Raw genomic sequence first — 19,111 nt, 5'->3', positions numbered from 1 at the left:
TTTTGTTAAGCCTCTTGAATCAAAGATCAAGCACATCTTTAATTGGCACACATCAACAGACACAGCAGTGGTTAACAGAGGGGAAAAATGTAAAGAAAAAAATGTGTCATTTTCTAAAAGTTATGGTCCTAACTCTATAATGGATGTTTTTCTTAATATGTTTCAATAACAAATTACTGACTGAAGGTCATAGAATATAACACTGCTGGCCAGGATTATATGTGCAATATGTGCTTTAAGCTTCTGTTCTTTTAGCTGACTGGACCTGAATAATTAATGACAGGCAAGGCTAATAAAATACATTTCTTGCTTAGATTTAGTTAAAACAACATAGAAGTGCTGACTGTATGCTGGATTTCATTCATAGTTAAGGTTTATAGGTACTGTACTGAATTGGGGGAGGGAGATTATGGTGCTAAATCTGCCAAGGTAAGATGTTCAATTACCATGAAGTCTGAGACTGCTTACTGCCTCTCTCATCGTTATTAGTGAACCATTTTTCCTCCCCAAACACTAGCTTTACTCTTTCTATAACCCTTAACTTGCACACACATGCTACACTACCCCCAGCAAATATTATGAATAATTAAATCAGTCCAAGCTCTAGTGATGCCAGTTGTCTCTTTCCCTCTATTTCTGCTCCCTCATCTTCCTTTCACTTGCTTCTTCCCTATAGACCTCCTCCAGCCTAGGCTTAATGCCAGGTCTGTACAGCTAGGCTGGAGCTGCAGAGTGAACACCCATCAAACCATCACCCTACCAAAAGCAGCAACCCACAGGCCTGCAGCATTATCAAAGAAGAAATGAAATGGGAGAAGAGGATGTCTGCAGGAACAGCTCTATCACTGTGGCTCAGATTTCCACACAGGCATGAAGAAGAGGCACACTCGGCTTGCCCGGATCGATCCGCACCATTTCATACTATGTCTGTGCCTGCAGGCTTCCATGACTCTCTATAGCGGGGCTGCCAGAATGACTTCAGTGGGCTTGCCTTAAAGAGTAAAGGTAACACTTAGACACAAACAGAAACTCACACAGCAGGAGCTCGGACAGGGCCTGTGTGAGTTGTAGATTTGCAGGGGGGGGGGGGCCCTAACAGGATAAGAGGATTACTGTTCCTCTCACATTTGATGAAGAAAAGTTTGAACAGACACCATGGCAACAACAAAAGACATTTCAAGTTATTCTACGCACTTGTCAAAGTAGGACACAAAAACGCTTAGGCAAGCCTTTTCTGTTTGAGAATCACCAGCCGCTGAATTTAGGCTCATTATGTGAATTCTAGTGCTGACTGAGCTTGATCTGTCCTATAGTCTCATATGATTTGTTGGCTTGGCAGGATTATTTTACTTTGTGTGTGATTGTGTCGAGCATGTATATTACTGCAGTACATCTGTTTCCATGGCTGAAAGAGCACTCATAGCCACTGCAGCACTGCCCTCTATGCTGCAAAGCTCTGCAGCAGCCAGAATTGATTTCATCACAACCACAACATTGGGTGACACACAGACCCTCATTTGCAATGCTCCTCCAAGGTACACAGAGCTCCACATCTGAGACATCTACATTTCAAATAGAGGGAGGGATAGGAAGAGGCAAAATATGCTTTATTAATGAGCCAGCACCCAAAAAGTACTTCAGATTGGTCCCAATTAAGCTGTCACAAACTCAGAACAAGTCTCTTCCAATCACCAAAATGGCTTATTATGGGATGGTACACTCTTACTTTCCATGCTCCAGTCATTTCTCCCCTAGTCCTAGAAGAATATTCCAATGTAGGAGGCAGGAAAGACAGCTTGCATCCACCATCACTCAGTCCCAGCTGGGCAAAGCTCCTGGCTTTCACAGTCCACAGAAGACCGCTGCAGCGTGAGCCCTGCACATCAAAAACCCTCCCACACATAAAGCCTGGCATTGATGAATACGCTGGCATCTCCTGCACCACATTCATGTTCTGACAGTGTCCCTTTATATTTGCTGCCAGCTCTTAAGTAGGAGAGAAAAACATTTTCCTGTCTTTATTTGACAGCCTCTTCATGAGGCCATCTCACATGACCCCTGCATAAATTTGCTGTCACGTTGCTCCTTGGCCACAGTAACAAGCGTGAAAATGGACACAAAGAAAATGAACTTTTGTATTCTTCTTCCACATATTACTCAGTCCTTTAATAGTATAAAGGAAAGGGTAGGGCTGAAACTTTTATTTAAAATGTCAAGGCCAATTGTACAAACTAATGTAAAATCCCGCTCACAATATGTTATTATATGTACTTTGGCTTTGTCCTTCACCCTGCGTGGTTTTCTGCCACTTAAAAGGGGTATATAATATATCTGATTTCACATGTCTGAGCTAATATCTTTCATTTTAATAATGACAGTACTTCTGACATACAGTAATAGCATGATTGCTGCAGATTAATTGGCTGCACATCATCATGCAAATCTCTTGTTTCATCAAGTTCTAAGGATGGATTGAGATTTGGTGACTCTGGAGACCATTTGAGTAGAATGAACTCCTTGTCATGTTCAAGAAACCAGTTTAAGATGATCTGAACTTTGTGACATGGAGCATTATCCTTGTGGAAGCAGCCATGAGAAGATGGAAACATTGTAGTCATAAAGGGATTAGCGTCAGCATAAAGAGACCAGGGTCAGCAACAACACGCAGACAGGCTGTGGCATTTCTATGATGCTCACTTAGTCCTAGGAGGGCCGAATTTTGCCAACAAAATATTCCCCACACTCTTACACCACCAGCCCCACAACCACTACCCCGAACCTTTGAAACAAGACAAGATGGATCCATGCTTTCATGTTGTTCACACCAAATTCTAATCCTGTCATTTGAATATTACAGCACATATCGAGACTCATCAGATCAGGCAATATTTTTCCAATTTTCTATTGTACAAATTTGACGAGCCCTTTTGAATTGTAGCCCCAGTTTCCTGGTTTTCCTGACAGGAGTGGTACCCGGTGTAACTTTTTGATTCAAAGTTACATGTTTTGCTGATTCAAAGATGCTGTTCTGCATACTGTTGCTTTCCCCTCAGCTCAAAGCAGGATGGACATTACCCTGACCTGTGACATCGCCCAGAGAACTGCTGCTGGATATTTTCTCTTTTTCAGGCCAGTCTCTGTAAACCCTGAAGACGGCACATGGAAAAATCCCACCGGACCACCAGTTTCTGAAATACTCAGAACCTCCAACAACCAAGTCACATTCAAAGTCACATAAATCACCTTTCTTCCACATTCTGTTGCTCAGTTAAAATTTCATCTAGACCAGCGGTCCCCAACCCGACAATATTTTCACGGACCGACCTATAAGGTGTCACGGATAAATACAACAAAATAAAACTAGTACCGGTACCGAAAACAAGAAGATTTATTCATAAGACACGTGAAAAGACCCAGGAAAACCGAGTTAACGATAAAAATGATAACAAAATAACGCTGAAAACTGATAAAAACCCTGAAAACCATGCATTTCACACCCGAGTCTCACTCTCGCGGCCCGGTACCAAATGACTCACGGACGGCCCGGGGACCGCTGATCTAGACCATGACTATGTACCTAAAAGCACTGCATGTATATCTAAAGGTTAAGGATCAAAGACTTTTCCAAAGCAAAGCTTGGATGTAAAGATAGCTAGCTGCTAAGCTAAGCTAAAAGATTATTTATGCCTGTGCGGGTTAAGAAATCATTAAATTTAGAAGATATTCAGTGGGTATTTAGATTATTTTGGCAAAAAAATGATCCATTTAATTGTTGTCTTTGTAGCTCTTAGAAAATACAGCATTATTAAACTATTACAATCCTCTGTAAGGTTGATTTCATTACTTCATTTAGCTGTAATTGTTTGTGTTATTTGTGCTGTGATTTTTTTTTTTGTTAAAAATTGATTCATTGGCTCAATTACACATCCTGTGAATGCTCAGGAAAATGAAATAGTTTAGCTCAGCATAGCAGGAGAGCAAATATCAATGGAGTTGGAGAAAAAAAACCCTGATGTATCTAATACTCTAATGAGGCTCTTACATAAAAGCATGCATTTATACCCATAAAGATGTTCTGGCTCTAATCTAAAACTGCTCCTGGCTTTTTTTGTGTTTCCTTTCAACTCCAGTTCCTCAAAGTTGGGAGAACTTCAATTTTTCATCTAAATACAGTGAAACTACCAATTATGGCAAATAATGTCTGACATTTTACTTACTGAATAACTTAAAGTCATAGAGCAGTTGATTAGTTAGTTAACTGTCAAACTGCTACCACTGTTATACCATTCCATTAAATTCGGAGACAGAGCTAGGATCCGCTTTGATCAGAATAGAAACTGAAAGCAGGGGGAGTGGCACAGTTCTGCCCTAATATATTAGTTTAGTTTTTATTTAAAAATCCACTGCATGCATATCTTAAAAATAACACTCTGTTATACTCTGATTTGTCCTTATACAAATGTATAATTCCCCCCAATTGTAATGTTGTTTTATAGGTCTAATATGCTTATAGTATGTCATATATATTTTATAGTATTATGAATGACAATGACCTTAAAGAGGCATTTGCTTTAGGTTTTGTCTGTTTCTTTTAAATAAAGTCAAAAGTCCTGGTATCCTTTCTAGGTTTTCCTCCTGCTTCCACTCTTCATGCCAAGCTAAGTTAAACTATTAACCTGTAACTGTTACACGGGCACATGCAATATTAAAGAAACTAAATTATTCATGCTCTAGTAGCATCCACTCACTGTGGAGGAAAAAAGTAGGACAAAGTGCACTCAATAGGGATTCCAAAAGGATAGTAATTGGCTCTGATAGTATAGCCCGCCAAGGACAGGTCATGTGAGATTTGACCTCAGCTCTGACATAACTAAAATGCCAGATGGCCTATCTGATGTGCTAGACTGTTTACAACAATACTGCACGACTGCAATAAAATCTTTGCCAGTGTTTCTTACAATGAATGAGACAAACTGTCTCATTCACTGAGGGTTCCATCTTTACATAGTAGAAAGCTCAAGAAAACAGGGTTACCTAAATATCAACAACAGTAGACACATTAGACAAAATAGTGACAGACAGATAGTGGGAGTATGCAAAGAATATTGGTATTTTCACTGTAAATGCTGCAGGAAAATAGAAATGAGCTTTAACCTGCTATCTCATCAAGTTCCACCAGGATGTCTCTGTGAACAGGCTACCTAATAAAGCAATTTACAGCTACTATCCAGATACCTTGTCCCACTTGAACCTGGAATTTACAATTTTGCTTCACACATTTAAGCTCTGGTGCAAACATTAAATAAAGACAAACCCCAAAACAATCTGCAGGAAAGGTTGAAGATTTGCAACTATAAAATCACTAAACACATTCACTACAACTGCTTTTTATGATCACTGGTATATTTTTTCTATTGACTAAAGTGTTGGATACATTTAGGAGACATCACAAAGCAGCTTGAGCTCAGCAGATTCCAGAAAACATGTCTTGAACGTGTTTTGTATATGTTTTCAGTTTATCAGTTCAATATTACATCCTGAGAAAGACTCTCTTGACTCATCAGCAAGGAAATGGACCCAGCTATTCCAACTTGCTGTGGTTTTGGAATTATTATTATTTTTATTTGTTCCTGTCTTTTTGTTTTATTATTTTTCCCTTAACTATTATTTTTCCAATATCAGATCTGATTCTTGGGGGAAGATGTTACTGGTCATCTGAGCGGTCACTGGTGATTTAAGAGGACAGTGCTTAATGTCTCATTGTCTGATGATACGCAAGTGTGCGTGTCATCAGACAATGCTTCTGTTTCATTATTTAGAAATGCCCTTCTTGTCCTATTACTATATTGATTTCCTCTATCCATGTGGCTTTTCTAGTCATAGTCTGTTCAAGAAAAAAAACACAACTCTATTATTAGCTTACACCCTTTTTTGTACACAGACTGGAAGAGGGCTCACAGTTTAAGAGTATAGACCTGGACTGGCACATCGTCGACTCCAAGCCTGTTCCAGCTCTTGTGGTGATTTTCTTTGCTACTTCCAGCTTCTTTTCAGCAAGTCATCAAGCTCATTTTCTTAATACAGTGCTGCCTAGTTTTTTGTCTCCACTAACATTTGTCAACTAACATTTCCCCTGTTCCAGAGTCTATCAATATCTGTGCCTGTGCCCCAGCCAGCTAACATTCTTCCTGTTGCTGAGCCAACTTATCTTCATCTCAGACTTTTTCATGGTTGTGCACTGGTACTATGCACGGGTCAGTCTTTCTGTTATGGTCTGTGGGCTACTCTTACTTAAGTAGAAAACAGAAGTTATAATATATAATCCACATTCTTCTAGTGACATGAAAGCAAACTGCAGCTGTACATTTTATGCTGTTCTCTGATCTTAGGTTAGTTTTCCACAACCAAATTTGTGCAGTTCAACGTCAGTGCAAATGGACACATCTGCTACACCATAAATTCTGCTTGAGTCAACTAACACCTTTGTCTGCTCCAGGGCTCGTGCTGCCTGATGCCTTTACTGCAACTGTGGGATTTCGGCCTGATGTTTCCAATAACCTCCCAAGGGGTCCTCTCGCTAGCATCGAGCCATCTCCATCATAGTTCGGTCTTACTCACAGGACTCCTGCCAGGCCTCCTGATGGGTTCTGCCTTGGTTGCCAGCCTCCTACCAGGCCTGCAGTGGAGCTTTTTCCTCACTTCTGGTCTTGCCTATTTGCTCATCCTCTGGGTCCTCCATTTGAGTGGCTTCGCCTGTGTGCTCTGTTAGCCATACGTACAGGAAACCTCCACTTCTGCTTTTCTAGCAGTGCATCAGCATGAGGTCTCCAGTTTCAACGTGCTCCTTCCTTCAGGCCACCTTCCAGAATGTTCCAGTTGTTCCCAACTGACTTCCCATGCTGTCCGACTGAGTTCCCCTGTGCTCACACTGGAGCGTCCTATGTTTGCGTTCTATACCTTCGCAAACCGTTGCAATAAAGATTAAGGTTTAAGTACAACTACAGATGCAGTCAATTTATTAGGTTTTTATTTTTTTTAGTAACAAATTATGACACTATATAATAACTGACCATCGTAGTTTTTAGAGAGTAATTCTGGGACTATTGAGATTTACTATTAAAATTTCTAATTTGGCTGTAACTGCTAAATACATTTAAGAATCGCTCTATTTTACTTACATATAGATATATACTTCTTTTTTTTTAAACCACTCCTCACTATAACTGGAAGTGTGAAGGGTACATAATTCGTTAACATATGTTTCAAGGAGTTAATTCTAACTGACAACCAACATGTTATAAAGACTAACATGAGGAGGGCTGCTGCCTTCCGTCTTCTACTGTATATTTGGTTTCAGTGTGTGGTTTGGGCTGATCGGTGCTCCTGAGTGACAGCTTCAGTGATTACAATTAAGCAGCTCTTATCCCTGGACATAATCAAGGCAGGCCAGAATGTAGAGGGTGGAGTTAATCCTCCTGTGGCACAGAGATCCAAGGCTGGAAGTGGAGTAGGGGGATGTGGCTGGTTCGCAGAGTAAGGATAGACAGAGCGATGGGAGACAGACTGATTTGGTCAGTGTCTCAGTTGGCAGCCAGCTGATAAACAGCACATTAGGGAGGGAATATAAAGATGTACAGCTATTTCAATCCACTGAGAGAGCGTGAGAGCAGGTGGAAAAGGGGGGACGGTTTTAAGAATATTGAGGAGAAGAATTTAATCATCGCTCTAAGTTAATACAGTGCCGATGAAAAACAGAGAGGGCGTAAGAAAGGCGACTGGATTATGAGGGAGTCAGCATGTTAGAGGACAGTCCTGTGGATATTACAATAACAACAAGCCAAGGTCCCAACAACTGGTTAGATTCAAACAAAATCTCATTTAAAACCAATTTTCACAGAAGCGTCACCATGTCTGGCAGTAGAGAGCTGCCTGCACCCACACCTGGCATTTAAGGACACGACACAACATCAGCTTGAAAAAAAACCACACAAACATCCTACTTTATAGTATGACTCAAACTCAGCAACTGGGAACAGGATGAAAACATTTTTAATAGAAAAAAGTACAAAAACAGATTCTTGTATAGTAGTTATTGATTTTTGAAATTACTGATGGTGGTTTGTGTAAAGCATATGAAGTGGTTTTATATATACTGTTAATTACTTTATTAGCTGCAATCTAATATATTTTGGTATCAATATTAACAGTACAGATCTCAGTGGCAGAAAGACTAGGGCTGTCACGATAATAGAATTTCAAGTTCAGCACCAATACCCAGAAAAAATGTTTGATACTCAAGACAAACATTTTTTTACAAAAGTAAAAGGCACAGAACAATACTGGTTCATGCAAATATCTTCAGCTGCAGTTTATTTCCTGCATTTTTTGTTTTTTGTTTTTTTTAATCACTTAGCATCTTATTTTTGCTGCTGCTAACCTAGACTCACTGTTTCTGTCTAGCTACTGTAGCTGCTTCTCTCTCATCTGGGATTATGAGAAATATAACACTTTTTAGACACAAGCAATTGTGTTGTCCTGTTAAAAGTAATACAGTCTATGAATGTTACAGATAAACAGGACAGCTATCACTTACTGTCAAGCTTGAGCATTAATGTTAGCTTTTTATTATTAGCCATAGCTAATACCTTAATGATGAGTGATCTCCTAAAGAGAGACAAATGACAGTAGGTCCAAGGGTCTAGGGACTGAATGCCATCCTAGAGCATCTTTAGGACATTATGATAACATACAATCACTACTGAATATAGCATTCACTGATATAGGCACACTAAGTGTCCAGCACATCTAGTTCTATACTTTGGAGAAAATAGAATTCTCCAAAGTATAGAACAAAATAGTCTCAGATTATTCTCATTTAAAGCTTTTAACAATTAAAATGGTCTGAATTTTGACCTTCTATGACTGCTTTCATTATATGTGAGCTTTTGGGTTCAGCTAAAAACGGTGCAATTCATTTAAATAATCAGAGCAAAACATGCTAATAGTGTACAACAATCCGACAGGCTGGGATTGAAAAGATCAGAACTGAAAAGAACTAGCTGGCTGTTGTTGTTGGCAATATCTGCCTATCATTCTCCCAACCACCTAAGGCCCAGAGAGGCAGAGAAGGTGAAGAGACTCTTAAAAGACTTTAAAGAAATTCTTTCAGTTATCGTGGTACTTTTTCACTGAGTATAACTGTCACTGCAATAATATTCACTATATATAACTATCTGATCTTCAAAAGCACATTAGCTGTTCAACTGCAGCATTAGGAAGGACCTTATTCTATGTTTTTTAAATCTTGCTAATATTAATATCGTCATAAAGTCAAGTTATATTCTCCAGTATTACTTGAACATCGTGCCTTCTCTGTGTTTTTATTGAAAGATTATATTTTATTTAACTTAAAACAATTTTTTTACAAAAAGGTCAGCATATTAAGCAATACGGGTCATATGAAGCATTACCTTTGTGGAAGAAAAGGATCTGATTATATCTGGGGATTTGCTCTCTACTTTCACAGTGCCACTTCACTAAAGGTCCCCAGAGCTGATTTTTTTTGTAGTTGCACTTTGTCAAATCACTTGACAGAAAGCCACAGGAGGGAGAATTTTGATGTTTCTGTTTTATTTCAGACCAAAGTCCTTCTAAAAGCCAACCAAGTAACTGGCTGCCATCTTAGAATGACTCCTTGCAGCCATTCTGAAGCCCTAAAGGAGTAGTAGGAGAGTAGAAACACCAACCAAATCCAAACAAAAGATTCTTCAAAAGTTTTTTGACTTTACAAAGCTGATTTTTCACTGCAAGTTTATTTATTATTAATCATGCACATTTCACAGCATTACCGCTTTGACCCAGAGTTCTGACAGAATCAACAGCTCATCTCATGAGTACTGAACAAATGTCACGTTGATTTATGTTCTGGATACAAAAGGCAAGAAAAAGTACACTAACCTCTGTCATTACATTAATGATAATGAAGAGAGAGACATGCCTGTTACCACATGGGTGATAAATGGACTGATTCCTATATAGCACTCAAAGCTCTTTTTACAACATGCCTCATTCATACAAGCAATTTTTCCTATTCTTAAGTGATTTCTATCTAACATTCGTACACCGATGGATGCATCAGAAAGCAACTTGGGGTTAGTATCTTGCCCAAGGATATTTGGCATACAAACTGGAGCAGCCAAGGATTAAACCACCAACCTTTCAAATCAGTAGATGCCCTCCTCTACCTGCTGAGCTACAGCCCAAAGCTAGAGACACCCCGATCATGATCCTCTACTGCAGCGGTCTCCAACCTTTTTTGCGCCACGGACCGGTTTATGCCCGACAATATTTTCACGGACCGGCCTTTAATGTGTCGCGGATAAATACAACAAAATAAAACTAGTACCGGTACCGAAAACCGATTTATTCATAACACACGTGAAAAGACCCAGGAAAACCGAGTTAACGATCAAAACGATAACAAAATAACGCTGAAAACCGATAAAAACCCTGAAAACCATACATTTCACACCTGAGCCTCAACTCTCGCGGCCCGGTACCAAACGACTCACGGTACCGATCCGAGGCCCGGGGGTTGGGGACCGCTGCTCTACTGTGTTCATGCTTTAGTAACGGATTGGCTGACATGTTTCCCATTAGGTTTCAGAAATCTCTGATAGATTTCTATTCAGGGTTCTTTTAGCTCCATGTCTCGTCTCTGTGTTAATATCTCTGTTCCCTTCAGAGCAACCCAGTTCTTTCTAGACAGTCAAATGTGTTCTGCTCAGGTCCTGTTGAAACAAACCTACACTTTATTACCCTTACAAAACTTCTAAATTTAATCCCCTGACAGAGGTAATCGATACAATCCTAACAAAATTCTGTAGTCACACTGTGTTGACTCAGCCCAGACAAAGACATGAGTTATAGCCTTTGCTGGATGGGTGATGTAGAACAGGTGCCAAGTCAACAGATCAGTGCCAGGATGGGTGGCCGAGGGACTGTGGAGCTGGAAGGCCAGGGAGGTTGGAGGTGCATGTTAATCACTTCAGGAGCAGGAGGCAGAGCTCTGCAGGTGTCTGTCCCACAAAGGCCCATTCACTCCAAGTCCGGGCTGGCTTTCTTCTGACCACTCACTATTACAGACAGCTTCAGTCAGCTCACAAAACACAGCTCATGCACGATCCATCTCAGCAGAAGAAGTTATGAATCGCAGTCATCTCCGTTTCCATATGCAGCAAACACACACAGGAATCAGCCTTTATTCTCTTTGAAATAATTCATGTGTGCTAGGATAGCGTTGCTGATAATTACCTCTCTACGTGACTCAGTCAAGAAATACTGCGTACATTTTTAACACCGCTACTACTTTATGCATTTGGCACTCAAGGATGTGAAGCACATCATTTCTGCTCCAACTGAATAGACAAACATGCAATGCCTTTCTATATAACTCTGCTGCTCTATAATTCCCGTGCACAATCACTAATGAAATGTTACATTGACCATGAAACTATAATGAGACGAGTATAAGGCTAATGTGATTAACATAACATTGTCTCTCAATGTAAAACATTGCTACAAATATGTTGACACTGATGAACAGGGTCATTTTAATACATCATGTCTTTTATGTTGTTTGTAATGACACTGAAGCCAGTTCTGCAAGCGCAAGGTCAAAATTTCCACAAGTCATCCCAGGAGGTTCAGGTGTTCATGTGCCTAATTTGTGAAATCATGTAATCTAGGATTGCCCTATGCGTCTGCATTCTTACATCAGAAAATAATGTGTGTGTGTGTGTGTGTGTGTGTGTGTGTGTGTGTGTGTGTGTGTGTGTGTGTGTGTGTGTGAGTGTGAAATGAAAAATCGTTTTGTCCAGACAGAAAAGGAATCCATGGTGCCTCTCTGGATAATGTTTGCAGCAGGTTTTTTATAAAAGCATACGTGTAACTCATCGTATTAATAAGGACTGTGCTCCACTTAGAACCTTTTTAGAGTTAGTTTTAAAAAGTGTCTAAAAGTGGCCTAAATTAAATTAAGTGTAAGTGCAAACATACTCTGCAACCCTAATGTGTCCTGATGGCTCCTCATCAAGGACGTGACCAGAAAATATGACACTTCTGCACAACATGGTACTTTTTTCTGGTTCTTGCCCCACTTCTACAAGTTTCATGTGACTTTGTGTTGCTGTAACAGCTCGCAGAGTTTATTGGTTCTTGGAACATTTCATTTTGCTTGCCAGCCTCCACTTAACAAAATTACTGTGCCCAGGGCCATTGAACTTCTAGCGTAAGGGACTTAAACCTCAGCCACACACACCAACACAAGGTGAGCTGGTTGCAGTTTGCTTCACACAGTTCAATCTCAATACCACTTTGGTGTTTTCATACAAGCTGGCGTCTTCCATGCAAAGTACTGGTGACCACAGCTACCTACAAGAAACCAAACTAATAGCAAAGAAGACTGTTTTGCTTTTTCTGACCAATTTCAGCCACTAACGGAAACCTCCTGCAATCACTTGCCAACCAGTTGCAAAATGTACACTTTTCCTTAGTGACCAGTGGTTGCCACAAAGTTTCTGACCTGTCTCTAGGCAGATGTGACTGGGGCCTTATTAGTGAATTTATACTTATAACATATCTGCAATTACACTGCAAATATTTTAAAATGATAAACCCTTCTGAAACCTTCTGCTGTAACCTGACCTGCACCTCACTATAAATTTAACATCACCATCAAGTTAGCCCACACAGGTATGAATGCTGGTAACAGTGTTGGCCAGTTGTGTAGGTTATGTTGCATGTTCTATATAGATTCACAGCAAAAATGTAGTCAAGGTGTTAGAGAGTATCAAAGTCAGGCCCAGCTGGGCACTGGCATAGAAAAGGTGATGTGTCTCAGATGTCCAGTTTTCATCTGATTACCCAAGACACATTTGGAAAACCATTGCTGCATTTAGCATTACTTAAAGTAACAGTAGACTGGTAAGTGGATCTGAAAATGATCAGGAGGAAAGATTAAAGTCAGTAAAACCTGTTTACCTTTTCTGAAGCATACGCTTTATGTCATCATAGCAGAAGTAATCAGGTGCACAAATTAAACTAGCACTGTTAGCACTGTTCAGTTACACCTCTGCTTTTCTTGCATTGACGGTTCATAAATGTCATGAAAAAAAGGTCTTTAAAGACCTTAAAGAATCGTCATTTGTGGTAATAATTACACCTGTGCTTTGCTGCTGAGTCAATGCAAGCTGTGAAAAGACGTCTAGGGTTTTAACAGAGTAACCAATTTATTAAAAGGCTTTCATAAAAATGTTAAGATTACCTTTAATCAGACAGACTGATGAAGTATGACACTCTGTAACTGCATACATGTTCATCTGAATCTCCAATTGTTTTTGCTGTTGATGCCCCTTAATCCCTGTTCCAATGAGACAATGTGTCCCAGCTACTGCTGGTGTGATTATAATGGCTGGCTGGATGAAGCAACATTATAATGCAACCAAAATAGATGGGTGGATATTTCATGGGTGCATTTATATTACTAAAAACTGTTAGGATAGTGTTTGCTATCTCTGACAGCACAGAAAAAGACAATAAGGTGGCACATTGATAAAAAGACTTGCTTGATTAAATGTCATAGTGGCTGAATCCTTTATTTAGAGGCTACGATAATTCCCTGATTTGACTTCATAATATGATTCCCCCTTAAGAGACTACATCTCTGCTAGCAGTATTGGTTGTCCTAGATACACAAAATGCAGGTACTATAAAATGCCCATGGTCTGTTGCAATACACTGCAACTGCTATTTCAGTGTATTGCAAAAGAAATGAATGCATGGAGACATATTTTCTGTTGTTTACAACGCTCCTTTTGCAAGTGTTAAGATGTCTTGCAATGGTACAAAATATTGGCATGGAAATGTTAGTATCATCCGTCAGAAATATCAGACTGTGACTAATCGTGTATCACATAAACCAACCTGCTCTGTTATGTCTGCCCCTGTGACACAGTCAGGGAGGGAAGGAGTGATGGATAGATGGAAAGTATAACATTCAAAACACGGATTCAAATTCAGACAGTGCCACTAAACTGAAACAAAGACGTCATCTGACCAGCTCACACAGTTACATTCAAATTACAAATATGCCACGGGGCTAACAGTTAAGAAAGTTTTCAAGCAGCGGACATCCTAATAAATTAGTGCCTTACTGCATAAACTGTTCTCGAGATTAAAATGACCTCAGGTCTTGTCAGGCTCATTGGAAAAATGCCATTTTAACCTTCTGATATTTAAGTGGTGATTATAAAAAATTCATGAAAAATTAAAAAGTTTGGTTTGGTCTCCATCGATAGGATAAAACATTTTCCTATTGCAACCATTCTAAAACATCTTTCTGCGTTTGGCACAACATGCAGTAACCCCTATAATTGTTTTTTAAGATGATTATGGCCAAATATTTGAATATTATTCCCCTCAAGAAAGACAGAATACATAAATACAAGACAGTTGGCACACAGGGAAGTGTGTGATAACTTACGTAGCAAAGGGAAAAACAAAGATTTTTTAAACATTAGCATTCATTGGGAGTCTTCTTGTTTACCCCCAGTTATTGAGTATTTTTCGCTTTTCAGCACACTCATAGGTGGCGCAGAGATTCTCATTCTGTCCAGAGACTGCTCACTGTGTGTGAGCTGCAAATATTTTAAAAATGAGCTCCTACCTTATTACCAATCAGTCTAAAATGTATTCTGACAAAAGAAGCATCTGAGGAACTTTTAAAAATATGATTGTCATGACCTAAGTCAACCATAGCAAACGATTTAGAGGCTAAGGTCCTACACACATAACAGTCAGTGTAAAGGAGCATTTTGTTTGTACTAACTGTGCTGTAAAGTGTAGCATACACCTTCTATATAGTGATACACATCAAGCAATCTTTTGGGATGTTTCTGAATGCAGCAGCATTCTCTGTAACAAAGTCTGAAATGCATAAATGAGCTAAATTCTGAGTCAGTGCAAAACTTCTGCAAAAATGTCAAAAGCCTTAAGAGAGAAAGACATCAGATGTTTATTTCTTTTCTTTCTCTTCAGACTATAAATTACTGTTTTACATAGTGCATGAGGGCTGTTATCTATACACATCCACTATGTGAGCTGGTTGACAAAGTCAGCAGTGCCTCGGGTTTGTACTACAAAGCAATTGCAACATACACAGGACATCCCTATCTTTGTTGAACAAAGACAGTGTTCCACCGATGTGGACATTAAAGTTATTCTATTGTATTCGGTTTTATCCTGTCTGGCTTCATTTACTTTAACATCTGGACTCAAGTGCAGGAGTCATTCCAACGTGATTGGTTGTCATTCAACCCAGGGTTTAACTTTCTCGCTACAAACACATTTACTTGAAAGGAGCGGTGTTAGCAGCATCTGACCAATCTCCAACACAGTACATAGAAATCTGTGTGTGTGTGTTTGTTTGAGTACATGTTTGTGAGGACAGAAAACTGGCATGCTGCTATACTTGTGGGGACCAGTAGTCACTTATGGGGACAAAATGCCGTCCCCACGAGTTTGAAGGCATTTTTGAGGCTCAAAATGTGGTTTTAGTGTCAGGGTTACTATTAGGTTATGGCTAGGTTTAGGCTTAGGTTTAGGATTAGGCATTCATTTTTGATGGTTATTGTTAGGGTAAGCGGCTAGGGAAAGCATTCTGCCAATGAGATGTCCGCAGAGAGAGAGGATAAAAGTATACAACTAAAAGCACTGTATGAATGTCTGTGTACTTTTAGCACATTGGTCAGTAATGCTGAAGGACTATGATACTTACAAAGTCATTTTTTTTTCAAAACCATGAAGGAAAGCCACCAAAAATACCAACTGTGTAGCAGATTTACCAGATGAGTTTTACCATTAAGACAGGAGCATATGCCAAATTATATTTGCATGTTCTATTAAATTAATATTTAAATTTACATAAGACAATTTTAGCCTTGTTTTTTCAGCTACAGCCCAGGTGCTACCTAATGGTCTGAAAGCAAGTAACAAATAAAAATAAAAACAGAATTCAGATGTAGATTTAGTCTACCAGCAGATTTAACATAAACTCCACAGATGCAAACAGATTCACTGTATTTGTATAATATATTAATGGCTACAGAATAATAAATATTGTTAAACTAAATGCAACCAGCAGTGGACAAAAATGAAGGATTAAAGTTGCCTCTAAGGATCCATATTTCTTAGTGAGAGTCATCAGGGAAAGATGAAGACTATAAATCCACCAAGGTATAAGGGATCTTCCAGGAATGGTGGCAATCCTGAGTATTGACTTGTCTGTAGGCAGGGAGTTTGTATCTGTTAATCTCTTATCTTCGACATAACCTTCTTCAGCACAGGTTAGATCTGAAGAATAAGTTGCCATGGCAATGTGCCCGGTAAAAATCAAGCATAATTATTGCACTGAAAACCCAGGTTTAAACCTGAAGTTACCACTTGCAGCATAGTGCAGACCTTTGGCCTCAGATCTCACTACAGTGTCACCACGGTTTGGCTGGTCACTCCGTACATATTCCTTACACAAAAGAGTGCACATAAACCACCATAATGGGTGTCTGTGTAAGCTTCCAATTAAAAGCATTTAATAATTTATCTGTGTATATCCATGTTCCACTTGAAAGACTCAGCATGCAGGTCGTGTTATATCTAAGTGATAACTCACACATTAACACAAGGTGTTCCTATCCAACTGACTCCACCAGTCAGTTGGATAAAAGTTTAAATGTATATAGAAAACTCAAGGAAGCCAAGTTGCTTTCACTTAGAACTTAGATAAACCTGCAGTCAGGGTTATCACAACATTTCAATGGAAATAACTAGTATTACTATAAAATTGTAATGAAAAAACCCAAGCATCAGGCAGTTTGTGAAATAGTCACAAAATATAAAGTCTTATGTTGTTAAATGGGCACAAATTTTCCATATTTTTGAGTTCTATGTGGCTATGAAGCAATGATATATTAGTAGGATACTTTGGTATCCTATTTGGTTTAGGACAGCTGCAACAGCATGTACTGTCTTAGTCCTTGTAACATGTCATTTTGCTTGCTAGGCCTCCTTTAATTACATTACTGTTCCTTTGACCTTCTACTGGAAGTGACTTAGACAGTAAGGAAATCAGAGTCAGATGTAAACACTGATTTGTCTGAGCTGCTCACTTGCCATCCAATTGCCAAAGACACTTTTTAAAAGCAAGTGTAAACTCAGACCTAGACTGTTTGCATGATGGTTCACTGACAAAGCCTACTGATCACAGTTTTTAAGTTTTAAAAAGTACCCTCATGTTCATCTGGAAAGAAAATTATAAGGCTGTATAGTGGGTTTGTAGATGATCTGTTAATGGTCAGTGGGGCAGGGTTGCAAAATACCAATTTAACGTGCTTTCGTTCTGAATGTTGAGTGTCACAAAAAAAAGATTGGGTGACAGTTTATAAATTTCGATTTGCCACGAGGCTGAGATATAAATTAATTGCACAGTTAATTGCTTTAACAGCGCACCTCGAGGCCATCGGAAGGCTATCGAGTGTGAAAAGCCTGATCAGGATACATCAGCGTCTATTGAGAATAACTCTTTGAAAACATCCACTTCACTCGGGCGTTTGCGTGTATATAGCACTATTAACCCAACAACAGCAGCACTCCATCAGTCAGCCGCCCCTTCTCCAAATAAGGTAATTAGAGTAGAGAAACCGGAAGACTCTCCATGGAAACTCACTCACAAACAGCACGAGCGAAAAACAATAGAGCGGTGAGGATGAGATGATTGACAGCTCGTGGCGGCTCTCGCGTCCTTTGACTGCATCCATGAATGTTTACAACACGGGAGCACGCGCAGATATATTCAATTTCATCCAAGCCTTCGTTGTTATAGTTTTTTTTTTAAGGAGCATTAAATATATCTCTTCCCACCGCGCCACCCTAAAAACGCATATTTAAACAATAAATTAGCTAAAGCTTTAACCAAATAACACCGAGTCCAGTTCATTACACTTCAGACGAGCACCTGCTCATGTCAGGAAACACAGCCCGCGGGTTATTGTGAGCTTTCCTGATGTTAATTGACATTTTTGTCACACCCGCCTCCTGCTGAGAGAACAGGATAAAACTTACGAGATAATAACAGAGCTGTTTTCTGGTTACCTCAGTTTCTCCCGGTCATCGTTGCTCCCGCAGGCGAAGTGACTCCCCGTTGTGATGAGCAGTAGTCCGAGCCTCACCGCGAACGCCGTTATTTTTGCCTGCAAGTTAGCCTAGCTGCTGCAGGGAGAGCCTACTACTCTCACAACCTGCCAAATCTCTCAAACTGGAGTTGGCAGGTTGCTGTCGGCGAGTCCCTTTAGTCGCTCCACATGCAGCGGGGAAAAAATAAAAAATAATAACAAACAGTAAACCTAACCTAATGGGCTTTGAAGTTATTGGATGCACTCGAAGCGGCTAATAAATACGTTAATTAGAGACTGCGAAGTTGTATTCTAGTGTATGAAAGGCAGAGCAGCCTTTATCCCGCTCATCCACAACAGTGCTGGATGCTGTCGGTCACAGCGAGTGTCTCCGCCCCATTCAAACTACTATTGGAGGAAAATTAACCTTATTCGATTATTCATAAAAAGACTTGTTACTTTCAGTGAATTTACTCCTGATATTACGTTTAAGTTTTTCTGTCAGTGAATTTAAAAAAATACTATTTTGTTAAACCTTCCATTAAAATTCATAAAACTCTATATCAATTTTTCATTTTATTTTATTTTATTTTATTTTATTTTATCAGTTTCATCTTGCATTTCTTTGTAGGCTTCTCCTGTCTATTGATATGACATGATTGATGTCAATACTACATCGTGAAGCCCGCGGGAATACAAAAAAGACGTCTACAGAATATTTTTCAAATTAAAAGTGTTCCTTATTTGGAAAAATGCTACCCTGTACTACAGTCTATGTGTTAAAACAAATGACATTATAGTTTTCAGTTATATTGTATTGTGAGGCATAATCATGTTAATAAAATAAACCCTGTTTGCGTAACATAAAAACACAGTTCTGACACTAA

General features: G+C 39.4%; 1 protein-coding gene across 12 annotated transcripts in view; it reads right to left on the bottom strand.

The window, feature by feature from the left end:
• Positions 1–18,605, bottom strand: part of arvcfb (ARVCF delta catenin family member b) — a 257,350-nt gene extending 238,745 nt beyond the window's left edge. For 4 of the 12 annotated variants that reach the window (XM_084945743.1, XM_084945737.1, XM_084945742.1 and 1 more), the window contains exon 1: positions 18,205–18,605. The gene's annotated coding sequence lies outside the window, so the exon portion shown is untranslated. Of the gene's footprint in view, positions 1–1,726; positions 2,119–18,204 lie in introns of those variants that run through there. The other 8 variants (XM_084945734.1, XM_084945744.1, XM_084945738.1 and 5 more) reach the window with 4 other exon arrangements.
• Positions 18,606–19,111: the final 506 nt, after the last annotated feature.

Source organism: Perissodus microlepis, chromosome 12 (genome assembly GCF_051167445.1).
Source record: "Perissodus microlepis isolate ML-2025 ecotype Zambia chromosome 12, ASM5116744v1, whole genome shotgun sequence".
Lineage (NCBI taxonomy): Eukaryota > Metazoa > Chordata > Actinopteri > Cichliformes > Cichlidae > Perissodus > Perissodus microlepis.
Note: the sequence above shows the minus strand (reverse complement) of the source record. Positions and strands in the feature narration are given on the sequence as shown.